Consider the following 6,891-nt stretch of genomic DNA (forward strand, 5'->3'; position numbering starts at 1 on the left):
TATCTTGGGGTAGGAATCTGAAAAACCTGCAGGTAGATTCAATTTAGATCTCAGGAAGGGAACTGGGCTCTCACAGTCTCAGTCAAAACCAAAAGCCATCCACTTCCAGACAGCTTAAGCCAAAAAAGGGAAAGGGTTTCTATCGCTGTGAAGAGAACCATAACTATGGCAACTCTTTAAAGAAAAATATTTCACAGATTTAGTCCATTGTCATCATGGCAGGAAGCATGATGGTATACAAGCAGCCACACTGCTGGAGAAGGAGCTGAGAGTCAGCATCTTGACCTGCAGGCAGAGGAAGGGACTTGACTGAACATCTGAGAACATCTCAAAGCCCACCTGCAGTGACACACTTCCTCCAGCAAGGCCACACCTCCTAACAGTGCCACTCCCCATAAGCCTGGGGCCATTCTCTTTCAAACCACAGAAGCTGGAAGGCCAGGACATCTGTGCTTACTCCTTCCTCTTTCCTCTTTCACAGACACACAGACAACCCTTTTGCTCACCTCCATAAGCTTCCTTAAGGTCCTTGGAGAGATGGCCAGTAACTCCATTATCCCCTTTAATCATGGAAAGAAGAGCAGCTTTGCTGTCGCAGGCCCTGGGCCAGGCAAGCAGGGGGCCCTTGTCATCCCTCCCCCTCCCCCACCCCATGGCCCTAGGCAGAGAAGGACCCAATGCCTAGCAGGCCAAAGCAGTAGCCACAACAATCCTCTCCATGGCAGCTATTTTCAAACACGAGAATCATCCCATCTCTGAGTAAAAATAGAGCCAAATGCTCCAAAGTGGGGAAGAGTCGGGGGGTAGGGTAGGGGGTGGTTCAGAAAGCTGCCAAGAACGCCATCCTGTAAATACAGTGGTGTGCTGGCACACAGGCCTCCTGAGGAGCAGCCATAGCTGTGCTTGCCCATCTGCTGGCTGAGCCAGCACAGAGGGGCTCTGGCTCTGAAGCCCACTCTCCCAGAGCAAGCTAAGGCTGCCACTTCAGGAAGGGCCAGCTCCCACAGGCTCTCTCCACCCACCCGGTCCTCCTCCTAAAGGCTGCTTTTGCAGCAATCCTGCCCTAGCCAGCTTAGCCAGCAGGGGCTCACTCCTGCTCAGGGGCTGGATTATGTGAGTGTCCCCTCATCTGTCCAGCAGGGTCTGTCTTATCCAGACCTCCAGGGATGTGGGGCACCAATGCCTCCCTCCCCAGGAGCCATGACACTATGAAAGCCGGCACAGTCTTAGAATCATCTCCCACTCATGCCTGCTTTGAGCTCCTGTTTTGTTGTTTCCTGAAATGGGGTCTTGCTATCTAGTCATACCTGGCTGGTCTTGACCTGGCAGCAATCTTCCTGCCCCTGCCTCCTGAGTGCTGTGTTACAGGTCTGTGACATGCCCAGTCTTTCTGTGCCTTTCTCAAGGCTTATATCCTTAACATCCACGGGTATGTGGAATGAGACAGCCAGTGACCACTGGGGCAGGACAATGTGAGGACAGGACAATGGGCAATCAAAGTGTGAACCCAGAGGAGCCGAAGACAGATACCGGAGCAAGAGCTAGTCCGCTATTGAGCAGCTGTTGCTTGCCAGGCTCTGGGCATTACACACACTGATACCTTTATTTATCGGTATGTTTCAAAGTACAAACATCCCTCATATATCTTAATTACAAAGGGAAAAACAATACCTTACTGTGGAGAAACCCAGCACATACTATTGGCAATGGGGACATATGACATCATGAATCCCGATGTGAGGTACCGGCATGGCTCTGTGATATTCTTGTCCACAACACCTAACCCACTCTAACCATGAGAAGACAAAAGACAAGCCCCCACTGAGGAACATTCTATGAATAGCCAGTAGTGGCCAAAAACATCAGTCATGAAAGACGAGGAAAGATTAGGAAACAGATGGGAGACCAAGGAGAAAACATGAGTATGTGTGTAAGGTGAGACCTTAAATAAGATGCTGCGGGGACCACAAAATGACCTCAGCGAGAAACACTGTCAAATCCAATGAGTCTGCAGTACAAGCAATGGACCTGTGCAATGCTGATTGTTGTTGGTTGCTTGCTGTTGATTTTGGTCAGTAGTTCACAGAGTTAAGGAAAGCTGGACAATGGTACACAGATGCTCTGCACTGTTTTCATAACTTTTCTGTATAAAAAATTTAAAATAAAAAAGTTAGGGGCAGCTGGAGAGACAGTTTGGCAGCTCAGAACACTTTGTGCTCTTGCAGAGGACTGGGTTTGCGTCCAAAGCATCTCTATGCCAGCTCACAACTGTAACTCCTGTTCCAGGGGATCTGATACCTCTTCTGACCTACTTGGGCTCCAACAGTGTGCAGTAGACATACATACACTCAGGCAACAGTACATGCATGTACACACACACACACACTTTTAAATTTTTTTAGGGGCTAAATATAAATGGCTCAATTGTTAAGAGCATTTACTGGGGCTCTCCAGGTGGTTCAGTAGTTAAGGACAGGCTGTCCTTCCAGAGGGCCTGGGTTCAATTCCCAGCAACCACATGGCAGCTCATAACGGTCTGTAACTCCAGTTCCAGGGGATCTGGCACCCTCACACAGATTTACATGCAGGCAAAACACCAATGTACATAAAATAAAAGTATTTTTTAAAGAACACTTGCTGCTTGGGGCTGGAGCAATGACTGAGAGGTTAAGAACATGCATTGATCTTGCAGAGGACCTAGGTCCAAGCTCCAACATCTACACGGTGGCTCACAACTGTCTATTGATTCCAGTCTCAGGGAATGGAACACTCTCTTCTGACTTTTGTGGACTCCAGGCATGCACATATATAAACCAAACACTTATACACACTAGATAAGATAAATAAATCTTAATTTTTTTTAAATAAGAACTTGTACTTATTGCAAAGGACCAGTTTTGTTCCCAGCACCCATGATGGGTTGCTCACAATAGCATGTAACTCCAGCTCTAGAGGATCTGACACCCTTTTCCTATCTCTCTAGATACCTACACACACACACACACACACACACACACACACACACAGCACATACAAAGAGAACACATGCACACACAGAGGCACATACATAAACACAAGACAAATTTTAATTTTTTTAATTTAAAGATGTTCCAAATGAGTCACTCAGTCACTTAAAATACCTAAGCTCACTGGATTAGCCTATTAGCAATGAAAAGGTGTCCTGGGACAAAACAGAATACACTCTTAAATTATCTGATATATATTACATAGAAATGCCACAGGGAGTGGGGTTTTATTGTTCTATTGAACCGGTCTCACTAGGTAGCTCAGGCTGGCCTTACAGGCACATACCAGAACATCCACCTTGACGGCTTGTGGTTGTCTGGCTTCACAGCTATGGTCAGCTTGTACTCAACTACAGGGATGGGGGCTAAGTACTCACTGAAGGGTGCCCACTTCTGGAGGTAGGAATAGTAGAGAGCGCTTGCCTTCAAGCATGAGGTAACTCTCCCTCCCAGCAGAGAGCCAGCAGGCTCCCCAAGGGGCTGTTTCCCACCCTGTCTCATTCTTAGGTCCAGCAGGTCTCTGAGTAAACACAGTTCTCTAGCCTTGCAGACAGTACACCAGCAACCCCCTCATTCCTTCCGTGGTGACGTACTTGGGAGCTTTTGCAATCAGATAAATAAGGGCATTCCCCACTAAGCTTCAGCCCAGTAATGTATCTGCCAGTGCTCCCTACTCATTCCTCATTTCCCACAAGACAAAAACAAGAAGGTGAGGCTGTTGCTATGTGAGCAGCTCACGTGTGCCCACATTTGATTACTGCCTTTTTTCCTATGTGCCTGGGCTCCTCCGTCTCACCAGCCAGGAGACTGTAGCCAGAGTGTCTGAGTTCTGGCCTTTGCTGCAGCTTGGAATGCAGGACTATAATAGCCGAAACGAGGCAGGGCTTGTGGCTTATCCCGCCAGGTCTCTCTGTCCAGGTAGGTCCCTTGCAACTTGTCCTTTGCTGGTGTTGTGTTCTCCCTGCACAGCTACACACTTCAGCCTCCGTCCTCTGCCTAGCAGAGTGTACACATTCATTCTCATCTCAATTCTGTGCTGTTTGGCAGTGGAGAAGAAGGGATTCTGGCCCTAACTGCCTTGAGCCCTTAAATGAGAGGGATAGCTACAGATCTGGGCTTTCTCTAGGGTTCAAGATGTGAAATCAGACAAGACGTGGAGGGCCTGGCCACTCCCATCCACCCCAGGAAGGAGCAGTTAGACAGGCTTGGGTAACTGAATGAACCCTGGAACATCCTTCTGGAAGCCATGCCCAGCTATTGGGATCTGTGGCAGAGCTTCTAGGCCTTACAGGTCAATGCCAGTTGTCACCAACAGATGAGTAGAAGACCATCTCCCCAAGACAGTCAGAGGAGGGGCAGTTCCTCCACTGTAGAGGACATAGGAGGCTGACCCTGATGATGACAATAGTCTGATGCAAGGGACACACTGTGCTGAGCTTAAATAACATGCTTGCTTTATCTGAGAGAACGATCTAGAGCTATGGAGTGGAGAGCTAAGGTGCATCCCACACCCTGCCTGTCCATACATGCTTTCTTAGTAGAATGCCTGGCTGGCATCCATGAAGATACTCAGGGTATGAGAGAGAGAGAGAGAGAGAGAGAGAGAGAGAGAGGGGGGGGGTTACTTTAAATCAAAATGGAACCCCTTCCATTTTCATACCAAGTCTCCTCGGTTACAGAGCGTGGGAGAGGTTACAGAGGATGGAGATAGGGTCAGAGAGCCCTGCTAGGCTGGATAGTGACACCAGAAAGCCCACGAGACACATGGGACCCCTCAAAGTAGAACCCTTACTGAATTTCAGGAAGAAGCCAGACATTCTGCAAGGTTCAACCAAGGGTTCTGGGGAGAGTAAAGTCACTGGCGCTGGGCAGGGTGTAGACAAGCGTGCAGGTGGAAGTTCCCTATTGGCTTAAAGGCCAACAGTCTCCCAGAAAGGAAGACTAAACAATGCAACTGACTCAGAACAGAAACAGTATTTTAAACATGATTTTCTAGGATTTTTTTTTTTTTTACATGTCAGCTGTCCAGATACAACCCCGAGGAGCAGAGGAGACCTGAGGTTATATCCAAGGATGAAGCTGTCAGCAGAACTAAGGGGCCAACAGCGGGAACAAAGACCCCAGACGATGGGTGCTACATTAGCAAGCAGGGGTTTCTAGGTGGGGTGGTTAATGTCAGGAATGACAAGTAGACCTGTGCACTCCCAGTTAAGAAAGTAAAAGGAGAGTTTGCCTGCCCCCTCACTAAAGTCACCACAGATACCACTGAAAAGATCCTAAGACACCCAGTGCAGGCTGGCAACAAAGATGGCACCACCAATTTCTTTCAGACTTGGAATTCTATCCATAGACAAATGGAAGGGAGAATGCTGGCCAAAAGATGCAGAGCGCCCTCCCAAGGAAGCTCCTGGTGTGGAGGCCATGGGGTTATGAGGTGGAGGGCTTCTGCAGCACGTGTACAACACTAGCTGGGTCAAGTTTAAGCTCAACTGCTTTCCTAGAGGTCTTCCCTAAACTGAACTAGGTCTGTAGGATTGTAGAGGACAGAAGGCCGTGCTAGCATTTGAGACCAAAGCCATGGCTCCCAAACCGCTTAACCCATGAAAGCAAAGTAAGACATACCTGCAGCTTCACATGGAAGCTGAAGCGGTACACGTTCTTGAATACAAAACATTTCCTGAGGGACAACAAGATGGTTCACACTGAGTAAATGTGCTTGCCTGGCCACCTAAGTTCAATCCTGGAACCCACATAAAGGTAGATGAAGAAAAATGACTCCAAAGCTATCTTCTGGTGCTATGTTTTAGAGATATGAATTTTTACATGTCAACCGAGTTCATAAAAAATGCCGAGATCACTTAGTATTCTCTTCCATGAAAATATTAGCCACACGACAAGAGGTTAAGTATTAAATACTTTCAAACAGAATTCATTTTGGCATCCACTCATAAAAACAGCCTCCTGTGGAACAAGCAATCAGAAAACAAGACATTGCTGTTTTTTGAGGGTTTTTGTTTTTTTTTGTTTTTTTTTTTTTTTTTGTGGAAGGAAGTGAACAGGGGCAGCATCTCATGCACCCTAAACTGGCTTCCAAAGGATGGATGTACTTCAGTTCTAATATTCCTGCCTTTACCTCTGGAGAGTGCTGGGACACAGGAATGTGTCACCACACCCCATGCCAGGTCTATGCAGTGTTAGGGTTTGATTCCAGGGTTCTGTGCACAATGGACAAGCTCTCTATCAAGTGTTTTAAAGGGAAAACTAGTGAAAGGAACATGTCTACAGCCAGGCATGGTGCTACAATCTTGTAACCTCAGCATTTGAGAAGCAGGCAGGAAGAGAACGGTTTAAGAACACCTTAAGCCACATAGTAAGACCATCAAATAAACAGAAATCCTATAGAGCGTTAACATTTGTCATGGTTCAACCAAACTTCTTTTGGAGTAGATTATACTAAGTAGCTATGAAACCCTGCAGCCTATTTTTTAAGCTAGTGTACACACTTTGTAAAAATTTATGTCATCGATAGACCTGTTTTTAGAAAACATCCCAGCTTCCTTAGCTGCAGATACTAACCATGAGCACACATTCTGTAGTCCCTCCAGGGCTCTCAGTAGATTTCCAGCCTCAGGCCCAAAACACTACACACACACACACACACACACACACACACACAAGAAGCCTCACCTTGGAGCGTGCTTCTGAAAGGTTCCAAGAAAGGTATGAGTTTTGTATTCTGCATACTTCTCACATTTTGAAAGTAGTAACAGAAGTGGGTGTTCCAGATCAGTAAAACAGTTTAGTCACTATCAGGGAGGACTTTGAAGGGCATGGAGCTGCACAGACGTTGATAGGTTGAGAAACA

The sequence above is a fragment of the Phodopus roborovskii genome, unplaced genomic scaffold, assembly GCF_943737965.1.
Source record: "Phodopus roborovskii unplaced genomic scaffold, PHOROB, whole genome shotgun sequence".
NCBI classification, from domain to species: domain Eukaryota; kingdom Metazoa; phylum Chordata; class Mammalia; order Rodentia; family Cricetidae; genus Phodopus; species Phodopus roborovskii.